Below are 22831 nucleotides of genomic sequence, written 5' to 3'. Positions count from 1 at the left end.
CAATTCACTGAGACTCTGTGTGGACTTGAGGGCTGTTAATACCAACATTATTGTAAACCGTCATCCTCTTCCCAACATTAATGAACTGATTTGCGTGCTTGATGGAGCTAAAGTGTTTTCAACTCTAAATTTACAGTCAGCGTACCATCAGATTGAGCTGACTGAGGATTCTCGTCATTTACCTGCATTCATTACACCACAGGGGCTATATCAATTTAAACGTATGCCTTTTGGATTAGCCTCTGCAGCGTCTGTTTTTCAAATGTCTATGTTCCATCTCTTCAAGAATTTAGAAAAGTGTGTCAAATGCTTCCAAGATGATATTTTAGTCTTCTCAAAAGATGAGGAGGAACATGAGAAACATCTTAGGGAAGTATGTAACATTCTAAAGAAAATAGGTTTGACTTTAAAGGGTAACAAATGTCATTTCTTCTGTAAATCAGTAGAGTACTTGGGTCACACTGTATCCAAAGATGGTGTGGTTCCAAATAAATGTCTTGTTCATGCCATACTAAAAGCTCCTGCTCCTGACAACAGAAGGACATTATTGTCTTTGCTGGCCTTTGTGAGTATTACAGCAAATTCAAATGGAATTTCTCCCTGAACTCACTAGGAAGAATGAAGAATATTCATGGACTGACAGACAGAAATCTGCTTTTGATGAAATTAAGAAAGAGATTGATCATGCTCCTACACTTAAACCTTTGAGGATGGGTGTGCAATGTATTGTAACGGTTGATGCAAGTATTTATGGAATTGGCAGTGTCTTATCACGAAAGTGTGGTAGAGAACAATGGAACATTGCATTTGCTTCATGCACTTTGTCTGATGCTAAAATAAGATATGCTGTTATAGAGAAGGAGTTATTGGCATGTGTCTGGGCCATTGAACATTTCTGTAATTTCATCTGGGGGTCCCGATTTATTCTCAAATCTGACCACAAGCCTCTTGTTGGAATTCTTTCTTCTGGTGGTGGGTGGAATGCCACTGCTCAAATTGCAAGACTTGTTTCGTAATATTGCTTTGATGTGGAATATGTTCCAGGACGTTGCAATTTAATGGCTGACTGTTTGTCCCATCTACCTTTAGCTGCAAAAAATGATCAGTTGACTAGTGTTGAGGAGGACTTTGTACTTGCTGTCTCTGACTATGTTTCTGATGAATTTAAGGGATTACAGAAAGACAAGTGGATGAGAGCTGATGTGGATGATAAACTTCTCAGTCAGGTAAAAAGATTTGTTGAAGAGGGATGGCCTCAAAGAAGGAAACTGCCTGAGGATATTATTCCCTTCTTTAGGATCGCTGAAGAGTTACTTTTGAGAATGGGCTCATTTTCAAAAGTGGAAAGTGTATTCCTCCTGATGGTATGCAGAATAACATTTTGAGATTGGTTCATGAAGGACATCCAAACATGTCCTCAATGAAGAAGCTTATGCGCTCTATGTTCTGGTAGCCTGGTTTGGATAGAATGGCAGAAAAAGTGGTGAGTGAATGTTCTGTGTGTGTCAATAGTGAAAAAATGTTGAAACCTATTCCTGCTCCTGTTCAACCTATACCTTGGCCTACCACTCCTTGGCAGAGGACCTTTTCAGGGTCTTCCGCCTGATTGTCGTTTTGCTCTGGTGCTGGTTGATTACCATTCTAAATGGCCGAAAGTGAAATTTGTGCCTCATGCCACTTCTAGTGCTATTATTGAGTATTTCAAGGATATGTTTGCTAACGAAGGTTATCCTTAGGTGGTAATATCTGATAACAGTACTCAGATTGTGTCTAAGGAGATTCAGAGTTTCTTTTCTTTTAGCAATATTAAACATGCTACCATTGCCTTGTATGAACCACAAGGAAATGGACAAGTTGAAAGGTTCAATAGAGTTCTTAAATAATGTATTTTTTGGTCATGTGGTTTTGGTTGTGTGTGGAAGGACAAATTGAGAGAGAAGCTGTGGTGGTATCATATTACTTCTCAGACCACCACTGAGGTCAGTCCTTTTAGTTTGTTGAGAGGTAGGGCACCTGTCTCCAAACTTTGTCATTAGTGATACAAGAGAGATCAGGCAAAATTTCAAAAAGAGGTGAATGTCCAAGAGATCAGGGATAGAGTTCAGTTGAAGCAAAATAATTTCAAGGAGTTCTATGATAAAAAATGGAAAACCAAGTGTCACTGATTTGTGGTGGGCGATTGGGTTAGAATTAAAAAGCCAGGGCTATTTATGAAAAATATCAAAAGATGTGGCAAAGCTATGAGATTCATCAAGGTGTATGGCAAGAGTGTGCTGACTCAAGATGGGAAGGTTTGGAATGTGAGATGTGTGGCTAGGTGTAATCCTGATTTCAATGTATAGTTTGATCATGGGTCCTTTTTAAGAGTGAATTCTGATCCTAATGGAAAAATTGATGAAAGGTCCCTTTTGTCTGTGAGCCGGAGGGAACCGATCTGCACCGATTCACCAGGTGCTGAATTGACACAACATGATTCTTTTGTGGATGCTGATACTTCTGTACGGGAGAACTTTTGTGGTTCCTTTGCTGGAGATTCTGTAGCATCCAGAGTTAAGTTGGGAATGCGTGCCAAACGTTGTCAAACCAAATTTGCTGATTTTTTGTGAATAACATAATTCGTTTTATATTGCACAATTTTATTCTCTTGCCTTGTATATAGTTTATTTTTATTGTAGTATTATTGGGAAAAGGTGTGTTATATCTACAGCTTTCTAGTTGTTCTGCTTATGTCATATTGTGATGTAACTGCATTCTTTTATGGAATGTGGGCATGATGAGATTCATTCTTCTCCTGGCAGTTGAAGCTGTTCTTTCTTCAACTAATCTTACAAGTCTACTTATTTCTGAATTTTACAACTTAAATCACCGAAAGAACTTGCACTAATAAAGCGTGCAAATCGCTGTAACAAATGAAAGATGTTAAATGTGTAGATCACTGTGACTAAAATAACAAATATATAATGATCTGCACCATCTGTCAAGTTGTGCAAACCACTGTGTTAAAAAAAAAAGAATCATGTGGAGATATTATCAATTTGCACCACATAAGTGTGCAAATTAGTGTAGAAAACTTGAAATAGGTGAAAAAAGAGAAGTTCGGAAATCACTGTGACAATATTAACAATTTGCACCACATAGGTGTGCAAATCACCGTAGGAAGCTTGAATTAGCAATTGGGAATATGGCACCGTAATGAAAAAATTGCAGGCAGTTGTGCGAATAGTGTGCAAATCACTCTGACATCAACAATTTGCACCACATAGGTGTGCAAATCACTTTAGAATGCTTGAAATATGACACTGTAATGAAAGGATTGTAGGCCGCTGTGTGAATAGCCAAATGCTAATAACCATAGTTTAAAATTATTAATGAAGTAGCTCAGCATCAATGAGCACATTGTGCAAATCTCCTATATTGCACAAGTCCTCCGCAGCGCACGTGTAGCAGAGTCAATTAATAAACTTGACTGAGACGTGACCGCTGTAGAGGAACTGAAAGACGCATTCTAGTGGTAAGACAAAGAGCACCAAAGCATGCTGGGAGCACGTTACGTCAGTATTCTATTGTCGGCATAAAGAAAGACGCGTCATGAAGACCTCGTAAGAGCAAGCTGAACAATGAAGATTCGAACGGTAGGAGCATGCAAGTGGGCTCTCGCGCTGAGTTATTTTGAAATTAAATATGTTGGTAACGGCTTAAACTGCTTATCGTTAGGAACACCAAAACGATGAAAAACATAAAATGTCTCTTGAGTGAAGCTACTGTTTTAAAGTAGAAGGATAATTCCCAAACAAAAAATGTAACGTGACTGATTAAAAAAAAAAAAATTGTAAGTTCAGTACACGACCAGCTCATTGAAGAATGTAAAAGTAAGATAGCTGGTAGAATCCATTGAATCTGCAGAACATCAGTCTTGCAAAAATAGTTGAGACAGGGTTCGTCAGAATCAGGAAACACCACCACACCTGTGCTGCTTGAATAGTAGGGTAGTAAGGGATGCTCAACTCATCGCCAGTTGTAAAATCCAGAAATAAGTAGACTGGTAAGATTAATTGAAGAAAGATTTATTTGATGCAGCACAGTACCCTAGAACAGCTTCAACTGCCAGGATAAGAATGAATCTCATCATGCCCATGTTCCATGAAGGAATCCAGTTACATCAAACTATGACATGAGCAGAGCAACTAGAAAGTTGTAGATATAACAATTACCCCCCCAAGTGGTCATCATGGTGTCTTAAGAGGCCAGCTTGACTGGCCCCTGGGGATACTCTCTGGTCCTTGTGTCAAATTAGCAAAGTCCTTTCTCCATTATGGGCATCATGGAGTTCCTGCTTCCAGTTGTCCGTGGCAGCCCCAGTGTCCACTAGAGAAGTGCAGCAGAACACCAAGCAAGAGAGAGTCTCCCACTTGTGTAAGAGTGTCCAAAGGGGAGTGGAAGGTTCCAGAAGTCAGAGATAACTGGCCAATCCCAGGGTGCCACATCAACTCCCCACCCCTGCTCAAACCCTACTGCACAGCATGCTGGGACAGCTCAAAGTGGCATTATCCTGGAGTCACTAGTCACATCTCCCCTGGACGTCTCAGCTCTGCCCCTTGCTGACATCACTTCAGGGCCTTTCTCATCAAATGTCTAAAGAGGAGCCCCCTCCTGTGTTGGGTCCAGAGCTCTGAGATCCCTCCTTTGTTCAATGCGCTTGGAACTTGAACTTAAAGGTTTGATTTTTTTCTCGCACAGGCACAGGTTATAACCCGTTTTGATATGTCACTGGACTTTGTGGGCCAAAGGGATGCCAAACTGCACTCTAAGGCAGTTTCCTCCATGTGTATAATAAAGTATCACTGCAGACACAGCAGTAAATCATGTTGACTTTTACTATTAGTGTACACTAGCATCATAAGGCCTATTCCAGGTCAATATACAATCCTGTAAAGTCCCCTCTGCACCAGTCTACCTGTATGCAGTTGCCGGGCTGCTCACGGCAGTAGTCTCACATGCACAGCCTGCACACATAGTCTACAAATGTTCATGTGTAACCAGCCAAGTGTCCATTACCTTTGCTGCGTCACAGTGGCCTTATCTTTAAAGGCTGACATTGGCAATAAAAAATGTATAGACCATTTGCCATGTGATTACCGTGAGTGAGACACATGTAGTGAGACTCACAAACAGTAAAAAGCCCAAAACCAGGTAATGCAAAAAGCAAAAAAATCCGGGCATATAGAATAGTCATAATCCAATTGCAACAATTTCTATACTATTTTCCTTATCCAAATCATGGCGTAGTCGTTATTCCCTCTTCTGTTGCATGGACTAAAAAATATTAGTTGCAATATTCAATTTCATCTACTAGTATTGAATGTTAGTGTTGTGTATGAGACCTGGTGAGTGTATTCCGATGCGTCCAGATTGTAGGTTCATTCAAGTATTTATTTTGAATATTTTTTAACCTAAATTAGCTTTTGATAATCCTTATCCTCTTCTGGTGCAAGTTCCAAAGCATGCACAACCGGACATTGAAAAAGTTCCTGCCAATGGTCGTTTTGGTAGGGGTCAGCTAAAAATAATTGTATCCTGTTGGAAATGGCCCTTTTTGCAGGGTCATCCCTAAACTTTTTGCCTTCCTCCTGTATTCTTTCTGACCTGTTTGTGTTGATTTTATGACTCTGGGACCTTTACCACTGCTGATCAGTGCTAAAGTGCATACGCTCTCCCTGTGTAAATATGACATGTGAATTGGTATAAACATGATTGGCTTATTTGGTTTACCTGTTAGTCCCTAGTAATGTGGCCTGTGTGTGCCCAGGGCTGGTAAACCAAATGCTGCTGGTGGGCCTGCAGCGCAGAGTTGCGCCACCCACAGAAGTAGCTTGTAAAGTGTGTCTCAGACATGCCACTGCAGTGTCTGAGTGCAGTCTAGAACTGCCATCTTGGCTGTGAAGTGCACCCACTTCCCAGCCCCTGAACCTTCCTGTGGCATCATGTAAGCCACCCCTATGGTAGGGTGTGTTGTATGTGTAAGGTAGGACATGCTCTGATGTGTGTAGCATGCCCTGGTAGTGAATTACACCCAATTTCGTTTTTCACTACTGTAAGGCTACCTGTTCTCCATAGATGGGAGGTTTGGCTATTACATTCTATAGTCCTAACTGACCCATAGAACATGGTAGAAAAACTAATTTAGTATGCCTGAGCTCAGAATATTAAAATACATCTTTTAGTGAAGTTTATTTTTATATTTGAAAATACCACTTTTTCTTGCCTAAGCCTTCCAGTGTGCTCTACTGTTATGTGTATTTGCTGTCTGGGTTTGGAGTGACAGGGCTGGGGAATTCCAGGAGACAGGGTGAGGTGTCCCAGTGGAGAATAGAGAGATCTGCATCTAGATGGGTGGGAGGAGTTGCACCTGGGACCTGAATAGGGCTGTGCCTTCCCTCCACAATGTTGGCTCCACCTCCTATGGTGCGTCTGATGTCTCTGCCCTGCACCCTGAAAGGAAAGAAGCAGCCTGGTAAACAAAATGCTCCAGGGCTGAGCAGAACTGGTTCTGGCTGGGTTCAGTGACTTGTGACTCTTTAGAACAAAGACTTTTGGGGTATAAATATCTGTGCTGAAACCCCTACAATTTGTATTGCCCCTGGATCTCAAGACCAACCTCTGTCCGTGGAACTGAAGAAAGCTGCAGGAGAGGACTGTCCTGGTGTTGTGTGCTGTTCCCTGGATTGGCTTGCAGTAGTTTTCATTGGACTGGAAAAAGGAGGGAAAAGGAGCTGTAAGAGAACTTTTTAATCTTGAACCTGCAATCACCCGAGGGCTAGAGAGAGAGCTAGCCCCGTGACTGAAGTCTCAGGACCAGTAGACTTCATTTTGTCGCTAAAGCCTCAAAATTATCTCTAAAGCCTAAAAATCATTGCTACACCTACAGAGCGTAAAGAAAATCATCGCATCGCTGCCGCTGAAGGCTCGCTGGCCTGATCAGCACCCCGCACATTTGCGGCCAGTATATCATTGCTACAGCTGCTGAGCGTAAAGAAAATCGTCGCATCGCTGCTGCTGAGGGCTCGCTGGCCTGATCATCGCCCGCACATTTGCGGCCAGTATATCATCGCTACAGCTGCTGAGCGTAAAGAAAATCGTCGCATCGCTGCCGCTGAGGGCCCGCTGGCCTGATCATCGCCCCGCACGTTTGCGCCAGAAAATCATCGCTGCAGCTGCTGAGCATTCGGAAAATCATCGCATCGCTGCCGCTGAAGGCCAGCTGGCCTGATCATCACCTGCATGTTTGCGGCCAGAAAATCATCGCTACAGTGGCTGAGCGTCCGGAAAATCATCGCTAACCCCCGTTAGCGAGCGGCCGTGACCAAAGCGTGAGGAAAAATATCGCTAACCCGCCGGAGCCACATTTCTTGTGGATTATTTGACAACATCTCAGAACTGTGAGTAAAAAGGGTCGCAGAGACCATTGCCCTGAACTGAGCTTTACCTTCCCTATTTTTGCAGCATCCAGAGAGAACTATTTTTTTTTGTACAGTATTGTGGTTTCCTCGTTATTTGGTATTGTGATAAGCCTCTATATAAAGATACCTATTTTTTGATAACTACCTGTGTTGTGTCCCTTTGTAGTGTTCCTCACTGAATTTGCTGTGTATGATCATCAACGCTTTACACACTGCCTCTGAGATTAGCCTAACTGCTCGTGCTACGTTACCACAGGGTGGAGCAGGGGTTGTCAAGGGGGTGCAGCCCTTCACTCTGACTTAGAGAGAAGGGTCCCTGCTTGGACAGTGGCCATCCACTGCCAACCAGAGACCCCCATTTCTAACATATCCCAGTCTGTGGAGGCATGGGTAAGCCACCAGTTTAACATTAACTTTATCCACCAGAAGAGCAACAGAAACACAAAGAGCAGTGGGAACATTTTAACCCACCAGTAAAACTCAGTGGAGCTCATGGCCATGGCTCACCTTTCTTTGCTCAGCACAATACTATGAACTCACTGTTGCTGAGCTCATTAATGGGAAAGAAAGTCTGGCAGTGATCCTAGAACATCTGCATAACTTGTTGAAGGGCTTTGTGTCTCTGGAAGATGTGGTGCCACATGCAAACTATACTTCACAAACCTCTTACAAAGTTTCACTATGCAGCCAGCCATTATGAATCTATTTGAGTACGTTTCATTGTGGTCCAGAGCAGTGATAGTAGGCAATCTAGATTCTTTTTGCTGCAGCCAGCAATTCACTGCCGAACTTTATGACAACCTCATGGAAGGTTGATTTTCTTTGAGAATTGGGCTGTGACATTGAGGCTAAATGCACAGATGCATTATCAGGGTTTAACTATATCTTGTAAAGTAACTTGAATATTTAAAGAACTACTTCTGAGGTAAACATTAAAGCAGTCTAAACTATTTTGTGCCACCTTGGATATGATGCTATGGGAAGAGCAGGAATATCCTCAAATGTTTTAAATAACGGGTCCCTTTTATATGTTTAGTGAAAATACTACTCATTGATTCAATGTGAAATATATGGTACTGATGACATATTAAATTTCAGTTTAAGGACCACCCTTGAGAATATGAGAGAATCCCAAATGTACTTTTTGCCAATGTTCTAGTTTTCTTTCATTTATAAGAATACCAGATGTTTTCTCCTTAACCAGAAAGGGTGAGGCATTTTGATATACTGGAGGCATATCATATGCTACATTTAGGCAATATGACTCTCTGTATACATATGTTTTAAAATATTCAGTCTTCGTTCTAGATATCCACTCTGAATCAGCAGACTTTAACACCCACAGATTAGATGTTAGCACCTAGCAGAGGGTTGAGTCAGAGTGGCAATTTCCAGTGTCTCTGTTCCCCTCCTATTCCATTCAACTCTCTCGGGTTTTCTGCTAACTGATATATCACTATTGTTTACTGTTGGCTATGGATGGGGAGAAGTGTTGAAAAGCACATTGCTCCCATTGGATCTGTAATTCATGTTTGTGCATTCTGACAAACACTGTAGGAAGTTCACCCAGAAGCAGTAGAGATCCAATCCATGGAGACACTGTTAAGCCAGCAGAAAAACCTTGTTGGGGTCTACAAAGACACACTATATTAGGGTACTCTTAAGCCACACATAATACCACTATATGAAGTCCAACCAAAAGCAATATTCAACATTAAGCCACTAGTATAAACCTATATGAAAACCACCCAAAGGTGAACAGGGCCCAACCCCTGGACATGCTATTAAGCTATCTGTAATACTTTTAGAGTACATATAATTGTAGACATCTAGGAATACACACCAGACCAAACATGAAAGGAGCTGCAGTAAGACGCTCTTAACCTCAGCCCCCTACATTTATACTCTTGCAAGCACCCTCAGAAGAGGGGGGTAAGCAGCAGACCAACTGAGTAAGCACAGGTCAGAGTTCCCAGTTAAACCAATCTGAGTGTCCCAGTTTGCCCTACTATGATGGGAATGATGGATGGTAAGAAATGAGGAAAGGAACAGAAACCAAAATGCAAAACCTCTAAAATAATTAAAACTAAACAAAGAATGCAACCCCACAATAATGGATATTCTCAAACACGTGGCCCAGAAACAGGATTTCATTCACAAAAATGTAACGCACATAATTCTTCAATTACAGAGTTTTTCCATAATTTACAAAAAGAACATTTACCTGCTCTGCAGCTTATCAAGAGTTGCCTCAGGCCGCAATTACAGTGGTAAGAGGTTTGGAAAGGGAGTACTCAACACTGCCCAATCTCTCACATTCTTGCATTTCTCAGGATGGGGGGTCAAGATGGAAAGGGACTGGAATTTGGTTGGGTGGGTGCAACATAGGCATTCTCTGTTTGAGTCACTTTAGGCAGGTTTGGTAGGCATGCCCTGGTCAGTGCTACTATAATTGGAAGGGATTAAGGGGACAGAAAACAAAGTACAAAAACTTTCACCAAGAGTAAACCAAAAAAGAGTGACAGAAAACAAATCCCTGGAAACAATTACCATGTAAGTGCAAACAGAACTACAAGTAACAATTAGAGTGAAAGTATGTATGGAATACTGTCCATTATTTATACCATATTCAGTGATGCGCTTGGTCTGTGTAATCCCTGTATTTACATCTCCATAGCTGTCAATTGTTACATCCATACCAGCCTTACGGTATCTCATTGTCTCAAGCACATCTGCTAGTGTGACGGATGCATTTAAAGCAGAACTGAATGCAAGGTGGGCCATCACATTTGAAACACCCAGCCTGGCATTCTTTTCTGTGCAATTAAACCCCTTCAACAATTTACATATTCATAATACCATCCAAAGTACTTTACAGAACTAGCAGCCAGCATACAATAAGGCCTCATGAAAATGGAATTATCATTGCTGATTCATGATTTTGAAAAGTTGCCTCACATCCGAATGGTGTATGGTAATGTGAAGCATTACAAGAAAATAGCATGGGAATATATATATGTATTTGCGTGGAAGCAAAAAAACTGTAGAGTAATAGTGGTGTAAGTTGAAAGGTCAAGTAACAGTTACATTGCCAAGCCAGACCTAAAAATACTCCCATCTGTGCTACCGCAAGAGAAAAACAACATCAATGAAATAGTTATCAAATCACTATAATAGCATTCCAGTGTCATGTGTGTGAACCTGGAAGTTCAAGGTTTGGCAGCTGGATTAATAAACAAAATGATCACAGCTGGGGGGAGGGAAGTCACTTTTTTGTGGAAGCACACAATGTCTGGCCATTCAGAACATGTACTCCAGGCTCCCAACATGTGGCCAGGGCCAAAACCGCTCTCCTGTGATAAATATGACTAAGCGGACCCACATGATCTGCTCCTATGTAAACAAATGCCCCCTACTACACAATTCCATTGGTAAACCTTCCTCTTAACCAGCAACAACTATAACCCAAATCAAATCTTTGTCAATGGGCTTCCATGCAGACCTAAAGAACCAACCAACCTTCTTATTTTCAGCACTATCCAGGCAATCATATTTCAGATCATTGGTAGCAAAATTATATCGCTGTACAAAGTTCAATGAGTACACCTTTCCCATATATAGAGCAAAAAGTAGGAAGTAGGGCAGAGTTTTATCAGTACATTTCCAACTGACCTGAAGCAACAAGGGACACAGCGCTGCCCGAGCACCTTAGTCAGCAAGTTCCTGCTGCACATTTTGCAGAGGAGGGCAAATCTTGGGTGTTAGCACCAACAATGGCAGTAAGAAAGTGGCACTACCAGAGATAGGCTCATGCCCCTTTCATCGCCTGCTGCCTTCCAACCAGCTGAGCACTTTTTCATGTACACTAGAGGGCTAGGGGCTAAGTAAGCAAAAATGCACACAACACAAAAATGTGGTCATAGGAGGAGATGCACACTGAAAAAGAGAGGGCAAACACAGTAGCAGAGAGTTCAGGACAGAGGCGAAGTACCATAAGTGTCATCAAAGTGGCAGCGTAACTTTGCCTGTTGGCTGAGGAAGCAAGAAGAAAGGGTAAGAGAAATGAAGAAAAGGGCAGTGTGCCAACAGCTACGCCTTGAAAGACTGATGAACTACCATCAGTGCTCCATGACAGATACATGACTTTGTGGACAGCAGAAAATCCTGCCAAGTTACCTCCTCCCACCGCCCTGGTGGGATCCACGTTCCAATGCAGCCTCATGAAGTCCTTTCACTGCAACTGCATATACTCTTGGTGATAATACTCAAACGACAGCATAACGATAAAACTTCTCCTTACTTTCTCTGACGCAGTGACCAATACCAGGATAGCTACATGTATCACGATTGACCTCAGCAGTGTACAGATGAAGTTCACTGATTGCTGCCACTAGAACAAAAAGCAGCATTAAGGACATTGCATATGTAATATAAACAAAATCAAGTTCAATCCTGATGTGCCCCTCTTTCTCGGTATTGCACTGCCATGGGAAAAGGAAGAAGTGGACAGGGACAGGCAACAGGGTCATTTGTGGGTTCCTGATTCACAAACCCTGAAGAGTTGAATAGAGATGAGGTAAAGATAGTTTTTTGTCCAGCTTTACACAGCCTGGACTAGAACCGAAGTTACTGAAGCGCCTTACATGTGCACCAGTTACATTATGCAAGGACATGTAGGGCCCGATTCACAGAACTAACTTAAGGCAAAATCCTAAACTTACTACCATTTTCGTATTCACAGAAGGCACTTACTCATTTTGGAATTCACAGAAGACACTTACTTACTTCGGTATTCACAGAAGTTAGGAGTCCTAACTTTAGGACTCCTAAATGCCTTCTGTGAATACCTAAAGTCTTAAAATTAGGATTTTTCTCAGTTTAGGAGTCCTAAAGTTAGGACTCCTAACTTTACTACTACTAAACTGAGAAAAATTCTAATTTTAAGGCTTTTGCTATTCACAGAAGGCATTTAGAAGTCCTAAAGTTAGGAGTCCTAACTTTACTACTACTAAATTGAGAAAAATCCTAATTTTAAGACTTTCGGTATTCAGAGAAGGCATTTAGGAGTCCTAAAGTTAGGAGTCCTAACTATACTACTACTAAACTGAGAAAAATCATAATTTTAAGGCTTTCGGTATTCACAGAAGGCATTTAGGAGTCCTAAAGTTAGGGGTCCTAACTTTACTACTACTAAATTGAGAAAAATCCAAATTTTAAGACTTTCGGTATTCACAGAAGGCATTTAGGAGTCCTAAAGTTAGGAGTCCTAACTATACTACTACTAAACTGAGAAAAATCCTAATTTTAAGACTTTTGGTATTCACAGAAGGCATTTAGGAGTCCTAAAGTTAGGACTCCTAACTTCTGTGAATACCGAAATGAGTAAGTGCCCACTGTGAATACCAAAATGGTAGTAAGTTTAGGATTTTGTCTTAAGTTAGTTCTGTGAATCGGCCCCATTGATTTTTTGGGGGGGAATGAGGATCAAGGAAAATCTAATGAATAAGGAGGATGGGTGTAGATTATGAAGAAAGGGAAGGGCATGAGTACATGTGGTGGAGAGCAGATGGACACAATAAAAAGGTTAGGAAGAGAGAATAATAAGAGAGAAGAAAGAGAGGAAGGATGGTGAATGATATCAGAGTGGTGCAAAGCATAAGGAAATGAGCAGAGATGAGTGTTGAAAGAACAATAAGAAAGTAAATAGCAAAAAGAAATGGGGTGATTCAAAGTGGAGATAGAAAATAAAGATATACAAATGAGGGCCAGTAAGACAAATCAAATTGAAAGAGAGAAAACAGAACAAGATAATGGTGAGAAATGATGATCTGAAGAAACGAATGGTTATTACAGATATTCTTAAAATGAGAGGAGGAGAGGTAAGAAAAAGAGAAATAAAGTAGGGGTAGTGATGTGAATAGGTGGTAAAGTAAGGAGTCTTTTTGACAGAGGACAGTGAAAGAATGGATAGGGGTTGAAATAATGATTGAGTAGTATATGAAGGTAACTGTGGAATGGAGAGGAAATGTAGGTAAGAAACACATGTGGATGTATGGTTGAGAAGATATGAGTCTGAGGAAAAGGTGAATAGAGTGATAGGAGAAAATAAGTAGGGATGGGAGGTGAGCATAACAGCATGTTCACCTCCCATCCCTATATGCAATAATGAGGGAAAAAGACAAGAAAGAAGACTTAAAGTAAAGTAAAAGGAAGTGCTTTTTTGCTCCTTATGTATACCTCTATAGAATTCACACCGCTTCAGAGGTGCGATTATTTTAGAACAGAATTATGAGATCTGCTGTTACCAATTATGCCATCCGGACACACAATAAACGAGTAGTCTGATATGTCGCGATCCATCTGGTACGGCTGAGAGAAAAGTATAGCTTACATTCTTTACACTTATAATAGGTTAGATCCTACGGTGCTTGAACCAGTTGGAGGAGCAAATGAATCCTGTTTCTGCTTTAAACTTTTGTAGGACAGACACACAAAATGTATGTTAAGAGATAAAGAACAGGAAGGATCAAACAAAGTCTTATAATTAAAATGAGTACAAATGTAACAACAGTTAAAATGTAGAGTAGCAAAAACAAAAGCAGAGGTCAAAAGATAAAAAGAAGCCCAAGCATTTACCAAGAAATCTAATGTGGCCCACGATTACCATGATAACAAGATTCAGCTTCAGGATAATAGGGCTTCAAGGAAAGTTTTTAACCATTGATACCAGCCATGTTATCACTCTCTCAAAGATAAGCTGAGTTCACTGAGGTGGTCATATAGACAGGAAGTCTGGTTGGCAAAATCACTATATCAAGCAGTGCTATGTCATAGGTTATTAAATGTTACTAAGTTCAATAGCGAATTGGAAAGAAGAGTTAACAGGGCCTATAATGTTAACATTATGGAGGAGGTATGGGTAAGGTTTATTGCTAACCTCTGTGGCCCTAGTGTTGCTAATACAATGCTCAGACCTGACTTACCATGATGTGAAATATAGTAAATCACCTGCAGTGATAGGGAGCAGCTCAAATCCGGTGCCATATTTGGAATTTTTAACAATAAATAAATAGCGAACCTTTAGCACAGGATTAGATCAGATGGGGCTACCGGCCCAAATGGGCTCCCTAACACTATGGGGTCCATTAGGATGTTGGGCGGTGGCACCACTGCGGCACTGGCTTTTTTCCGCCCGCCAGCAGCAGACATCACGCCCGCCATATTAGTATGGACAAACATAGGCCAACTCCCGACCGCCGCAGTGCAACGCGCACCGCCAACAAAGTGCTCCCGCCACCGCGGTGGTGGGAGGCAATGGAGACACACCGCCATACGGAATGAAGTCCGCACCGCTCCACAAATTAGGATGACTCAAGCAAGCAGATGCACTGCAGTGGAGACACCACCCAACCAGAGACAGCAAAGCTCGACAGCGGAGCGCGAAACCAGAGTCCCGGTCACGACCGCCTTGGACCCAGCTTTACACGTCTTTCCGGTGTTATACCTGCTACATCACCAGGAACTCATGGACAGCCGCGGACGCCGCCGCAGGAACACAACAACACAAACACAATACACAACACACGGCCTGACACAACATCCAAATCCACATCAGACACCCTAGGGGGGACAGGGACACATCCACAAGGGCACCCACACATCACCCACCTGCCACAAAGTCACCCCGCTGGATCCTGGACACACAGCTACCGCCACCGTGCAGCAATGTCCCGGTCACGTCACTGCAGCGGTGAACACAAGCAAATACATGCGCACAATGCAGAAGGCAGGGCCAGTGCTAGGCATGGGCAGGGCACAAAGACCACAGGGCCACACCCACCGCACACTAGCACACCCCATGAAGGCACATGCCACGTACCCCTCCTGTGCACCCCATGAACAACAACAAGCCAGGGCAATACACACCCTGCACCACACAACAAACAATTATGGAGACAAACACTGCAGGAGTGCACAGGAACACACAGCACACAGCACAGTAGCACAGGGCCAGGGAAACACACACAACACCACACTCAGGAAAATATAAATGAGGATAAGCAACAAATGAACACATACAAGGAATTAACATCCAAATGGACACACAGCCTGCACAGTCACACATACATGCCACAGACTGGCACACACACACATACACACCCCACATGCCAACAGCAATGGAGCACAACAAAGAGGGAAACCAAAGTGGGCTGCACACAAATGGAAAGCCATTGAGACACACAACAAGCATGTGTACATCACATCAACACAAGGAACAGAGCACAACACCCTCACACCATCAAAGCTCACATGGCTGGCACAGTCAGTGAACTCAAACCACAGACACCTCAGCGCAACAACACAGGGAGACAGCAAGGCAAACCACGTATAGGCACAAGGATGAAAGGAAGGCCCTGAAGTCAAACTGTGAACAGCCACACATCCATACAACCACCCCACAGGAGCACAGCAGCAGCACTACACACAGGGCCCATCTACACACCTCAGGACTGACAAACACCAGTAAGAATCTACACACATACCACCCTCACACCAGCAGCACACAACACCAGTGCCAAACACACTGAAGGCTGGCAATACTTGACAGTCAATACACACACAAACAACCACACACACTGGGTTCAGCCACAGACATCACACACACACACAAACACAAAGATGCCACCAAAAATGTGGAAACAAATACAACAGACAAACACATAACTCAACAGAAACACACACAGAGCCAGAACAACAACAACAGACATGCCCTGTGCAGCTAAACCGGGGAAAGGCAATGGGAGCAGAGACACAACAGGAGTGCACAACCTCATCCCTCAGGAACAATGCACAAACAACATACCACAACACACACAAGAAGTGCACCATCACAGAACAACACAGCCACAGCAAACAAACAACAGATGCACAGGAATAACAATCACATAGCAAACACAGCAGGACATCAGGGGATGCACACCAGGCAATCACAAGGCAACATATACACACAGCACTGCATGCACAACAAGCGGTGTGTGCACACCAATCATACCAGACACACACAGACATCAGTGACAGAACAGCAACCCACACAACACCATACAGCACAGCACAAAAACAACAGCAAACCCATGAAGTGAAGCAAAAATACAAGCAACATACATACATACATACAACAAAACACCCAATAGATGCACAGGTCTGGGACACAAAGGTGGAAACAACTTAACCACAGAACTGGGCAGCACACACAGTTGAACTGCATAGGAGCAACCATGACTGACAAACAGCACCAGAACATCACACATTACCCATTGGGGAAATGCCCTGAGTGTCACAATGTCCCTGGACAAAGAACTACACCACAAAGCACAGTGTCACAAATGAAGTCATGGGGAGGCACACACACATACAAACCAAGGGGACAGTTCATACCAAAGTGAAGTGTACTGCATGTCAGTAGGGGACATGGCAGGAGTGTACCATACACAAAGAAAGGGAGTGCAGACCCACAATGGGTAGGCAGCTGAATGCACATATAGGGGAGGGCATGACAACACACACAGCATGCCACACTGGAGGCAAGAAGGCACCATGTGACAGCAAGGCATGAGAAAACATAACCACAATGGCAGTGTGGAGCAGCAGGTCTGCACAGTCCCCACAAACAGCAACAAGACACATGGTTGTGCAACAAAACACAACACTGACTTTCCAGTAACACTCTCTGCATACTCACAAGTGACAAAAACAACAAGTAGGAGTCAGACAGAACTGCAAGGACACACCAACACACTGCACAGTGCACAACATACAACTCACACATGGGCATACAACCACATCCACAGGGATGAACAATCAAAACAACAGTCACACATCTCCTGGGTGACACATGTGTAGTTGACATTGCAAAGGCATGCACACATCAACACTCCCCACAAACTCACCCCCTTCACACAACACACTACCTGGCCATCCAAGAGCACAAATGGAAAGTAAGCCATGGGACTAGGATGACTGGCCATCACAAGATGACCACACACATACACCACTGGGCACACATAAAGGAAGAACACACATACATGATGACCCTGGACAGTGACCCCCCGACGTGTACAATAGAGCCAACATGAACCAATCAAGTAAATGACTACTGCTATCCATTTGAAATTAACACCATTGCCACCACAAGTATCTGGGTCAAAAAGAAATGAAGACCCTGCCACCCCTAAAAAAAAGAGAGTAAGTGAGCCCAAACATTGACCATGGTGAAGTGCCACACAGACCATGTGGCACAGTAAACCATTTACACACAGACTAAATAACTTTATTCAGTAAAGACACTGACAAAATAGACAACAGGAGCAACTGTCTTTATTCACATATTGCACAGATAAGTACCATGAGAAGAGGAGAGAAAGGCACAAGATGCAGAGCATGTCCATAAGAAGCTGCACAGGCATGGGGCACACAGCAGTGAACGACAAGGCCAGTGGCCAGGACAAAGTGCAGACTGAGTCCATCAGAAGCTGCACAGGCAGGGGCACACAGCAGTGAATGACAAGCCCAGTGGCCAGGATAAAGTGCAGACTGAGTCCATGAGAAGCTGCACAGGCAGGGGGCACACAGGAGTGAACGAGAAGGCCAGTGGCCAGGACAAAGTGCAGAGTGAGTCCATGAGAAGCTGCACAGGCAGGGGGCACACAGCAGTGAACGACAAGGCCAGTGGCCAGGACAAAGTGCAGACTGAGTCCATGAGAAGCTGCACAGGGAAGGATCCAACACAGCAAAGAGCAACAATGCCAGTGGCCAGTCCAGGGTGCAGACTGAGTCCATGAGAAGCTGCACAGGGAAGGGTCCAACACAACAAAGAGGAACAAGGCCAGTGGCCAGTCCAGGGTGCAGACTGAGTCCATGAGAAGCTGCACAGTGAAGGGTCCAACACTGCAGTGAACGACAAGGCCAGTGGGCAGGACAAAGTGCAGACTGAGTCCATGAGAAGCTGCACAGGGAAGGGTCCAACACAGCAAAGAGCAACAAGGCCAGTGGCCAGTCCAGGGTGCAGACTGAGTCCATGAGAAGCTGCACAGGTAAGGGTCCAACACAGCAGTGAACAACAAGGCCAGTGGGCAGGGCAAAGTGCAGACTGAGTCCATGAGAAGCTGCACAGTCAGGGGGCACACAACAGTGAACGACAAGTCCAGTGGTCAGGAGAAAGTGCAGATTGAGTCCATGAGATGCTGCACAGGCAGGGGGCGCACAGCAGTGAACGACAAGGCCAGTGGCCAGGACAAAGTGCAGACTGAGTCCATGAGAAGCTGCACAGGGAAGAGTTCAACACAGCAAAGAGCAAAAAGGACAGTGGGCAGGACAAAGTGCAGACTGAGTCCATGAGAAGCTGCACAGGGAATGTGTGTGACTGTACCTTTCCATGGTCAGCAACACAGTCAGGGGGCAACAATGTACAGTACAGGGCCACCTGCGTGAGAGACAGGTGTGTGAGGGTGACTAACACTCAGACTTGGCTGTCAGGCACACTGGGAGTGCCTCGGGGACTGTCAGGGCACTTGACGGGGAGAGAGCGGAACAGCTGAGGTAGAGCTATCAGTGGCTTGGCAATCTGGAGGGCTGCTTTGACCAGGTGGTGTAGTGGCACGTGGGGGTGGAGTCATGCAGACGGGAGACACGGTGTGGCTGGGAGATTGTGGAGGGGTGCCCTTCCACTTCTTGGGGATCCTAAATGACTTGCCTGACTTTGGATCAATGGGAAGTGGCACACTCACCACCACTGCTGCAGCAGGTGCAGGCACTGGCAGCCCCTCTGGTGATGTGCTGGACAATATAATGCCTTGCTTCGCCTCTGCCCCCCTTCCCCTCTTTATTAGGTGTTATCCCTACAGTGCCCTGCTTCACTGGGCTTGGAATGGGAGTCAAGGTGGTTGGTGATACTGGCTTGGAGCCCTTCCTAGGTGTACCCTTGGCATGCACCACCTCCTTGGTGGGCACTAACACTGTACGATTATCTTTGCGCAATGCTTTAGGGGCAGGAGAGTCCTTCGATGGCGATGCCACTGAGGCATGTGTGCCTGAGGACTGCTGCTTTGCTATTTGTCCACTGGTGTCGCCTGACGGGCTTTTCTCCCTGCACTCTGGGGTGCCTTTGGTCTTCTGTGGGGATGGTGTCTGCGCCTGGGACCACTTGGGTTGCGGCTGCTGTGTGCTCCATGTGCTGTATCGTGACTTTGATGTATGTGGACCATGGTCACTATCGTGAGACGTGGCCACTGCCAAGGGGTGGACAAAGGGACTGGAGCTGGACTGTGAGTATGTGTCTGTTGCAGGGCAGATGACACTGTTGATGACAAAGCCTGGACTGTCCGGTGCAGCCCACCTACTTCGGAATGTATGCCCTCCATGAAAGCAACCACCTGGGCCAATTTCTTGTCATGGTCAATGAAGGCATTGAGGAGAGCTGTCTGGCCTACACACAGCTGGTGCAAAAGGTCCACAGACTCAGCCCTGATGGCAGCAGGGGACACAGGGGCAGCGGTGCCAGGGGGGAAGGACACTCTTCCCCTCTTACTGAGGCAGACACGGGCAGCACCAGAGGAAGTGGCTGGGAGAATGGGCAATGGCCGCTGTGTGGTGGAAATCGATGCAGAGTCCCCGTTCCCTGTGCCCTCCAACATGGATGCATCACCGCTGGCATCGGATGATGTGGTGCTTTGAGTCTCAGGCTGGGACTCCTCCAGCAGACTCCTGTCCCCCTCTGAGGCGCTGGTGAAATCTGTGTCACTGGGCTCCTGGGCAGCTGTGGTGCTAGTTTCACCGCCACTGGTGTCTGTCTCCTGTCCCTCCGTAACCACAGGTGATGCTGCATGAGAGAGAGATGTAGGGTCAGGTCAGTGCCAGCAACAGTGGCAGCAACAGAACAAACATATGCAAGCAATGCATGACAAAAGTTGACCAAATCTACATGTTGCACACCACCCTGTGCAATCACATCGTGCCAACTCACTACATAGACTCAAGCAGTGCGTAGAAACAGGAAACTCAGGCATGAGTGAGCCATGTGATGACCACACAGCACAACACCCTGCTTGTGGCTCTGGTCAAACAGACACACAACTACTTCTGAGCTCACCAAGGGACATGATGGGGGCACAATACTTGTTGCCAATGACAGAACTGGATGGAACAGGAGGGGACAACACAGACGCAGACTGCAACATGACAGTCCACAATGGACATTAGCCTATGCCACCCACCATGTCGTACCTTGGGGACAATATAATGCTGCACATTGTTGTAAGATGTGTAGGCCTCCCCAATATGGGTGCATGCAATGTGTAGACCTCCCCAATATGGGTGCATGCAATAGATGCACTGATGTACGCACAGTTAGATTGGGCACACTGCCGTTCCCTCCCATGGGATTCCCAAGACTACACAAATGCAAAAGAAACCTGAAGAGCACAACTCAGAATGTAATGTGAAGGCACAGCATCCAAATCACGTTTGTACGTACAGTTAGGGCAAATACATGCCATAGGCACCCAGGCCAGCAGTCACTTACATGCCACAGCATCACACTACCAACATCACAGAGGCCAGGGCTGGCACAAGCTCTGTACACATGCAGCCACTCCCAGCCAAAGTCAGACTCCCCAAATGCTCACCCCTGGCTTGCTGCTGATGCTCCTTCAAATGTGCATCCAGCTCAGGCTGTGTCACCGGCAAGATGCGCCCCATTAGTGGTGTCATACTGCGCCGTGCCAGACGCCCAGTGTGAGGAGGCAGCCCCAAGGTCATCTCCACCACATTCTTTGCCAGCCGGCTGATGTCATCCCATCTCTTGTGGCAGTGGGTGCGCCGTTGGTTTGAAACCCCCAGAGCTCGCACCTTTGCTGCAATGGCCCTCCACACAGCCTTACGCTGATGTACCTTGAGCTGCAGGCATGGGAGACAAGAGGGGGAAATGATCAGTGACACAGTTCCATGTACCGACATCTATCAGTATAGCAGCAAGATACAGAATCATCACATATCCAATGAAATTGGCAATCAGAGACTATAGTACAGCTCACATGGGACACCTGCATGGGAAAAGCTGATGTTAAAGCATGCAGGTGTGAGGGGGAACACAGTCCCTGCACCTCTCACGCACATGCAGGATGCCAGCACTGAAACACCCATGTAGCCTGCCCACACTCCAGTATATTATATCAACCTGTGTTTGGGGTGGACTCACTGTGTCCAAGACTACGCAGCCATCAATGTCCCTGTCCTGTGAATAGATGAATGTGTCATGGTGGTCACATTGAGGGACATGATCACACAAATACAAAATGCCATTCACAAGGGCAGTTATGTGCAAAATACAGTGCTGAGATGGCCCATAGCTGGAGTGCAATGTGAAAAGACTGATGTCATACTCTGTAAGTTGAGTGAGCTGTCCTTGTCTTTGTAGGTGGGGACTGTGCAGGCCTGCTGGGCTCACACTAAGATGGACTACAGGGGCACACACAGCCACCCAGCCAAGAAATCACTGTCCTGACTACAGCATGAACAACCTTCTGTGTCACTGTATGGCTGACAACACAACACAGGTCACTCATACATACATGTGCAGGGAGGGAAAGCTGTGGCATTGGGTACACACACCCTCCCACTGGAGACAGCATGTCAGGCAGTGCATGACACTACCCCACGCTCCCAGGCACCTACTGCATCAGTCCAACTACATGTGTGGCCCCCCTGCCCTACCCCACCACTGTTGAAGACTTACCACGACATTTGGGGCACCATATAGCCTTGGGTACTGTGGGAGCACCTCATCCAACAGGGCCTCCAGCTCCTCGCTCATGAAGGGAAAGGCACGGATATTCTCTGTCCTTGCCATCACTGTGGACATGAGACAACAGCGGCGGAATTGGGTGGTGAGGGGTCTCAGGCAGCAGTCCTTGGAAGCAGCAGCAGGTGAGGGTTCTCAGGCAGCAGTCCCTGGAGGCAGCAGCAGGTGAGTGTTCTCAGGCAGCAGTCCCTGGAGGCAGCAGCAGGTGAGGGGTCTCAGGCAGCAGACTCTTGGAGCACTGGAAATGTGAGGCTCACTCCCACACATATATAGCCCCCTGGGGTTGTTTCAAAGGTGCCAAGCTGCAGCAATTGGTGGTCCAGGTCTGCTTCTTTCAAATGCATCCAATGACCTCCTCTGTGGTGGCGGAGCACACCAACCACGATCTTCAAAATTGCATCATGCCACCGCAATCATGACTCCCATTGGCTGTAAGGGCATGCTCCATGGCAGTGACACAACGCTGGGGCCCGGGGCGCGCTACCGCAATGGTGCATCTTTAGAATGCAGCCAATGACTG

This window comes from Triturus cristatus, chromosome 6, assembly GCF_964204655.1.
Source record: "Triturus cristatus chromosome 6, aTriCri1.1, whole genome shotgun sequence".
NCBI lineage: Eukaryota > Metazoa > Chordata > Amphibia > Caudata > Salamandridae > Triturus > Triturus cristatus.
The sequence above is the reverse complement of the archived record's forward strand: the minus strand, read 5'-3'. Positions refer to the sequence as shown.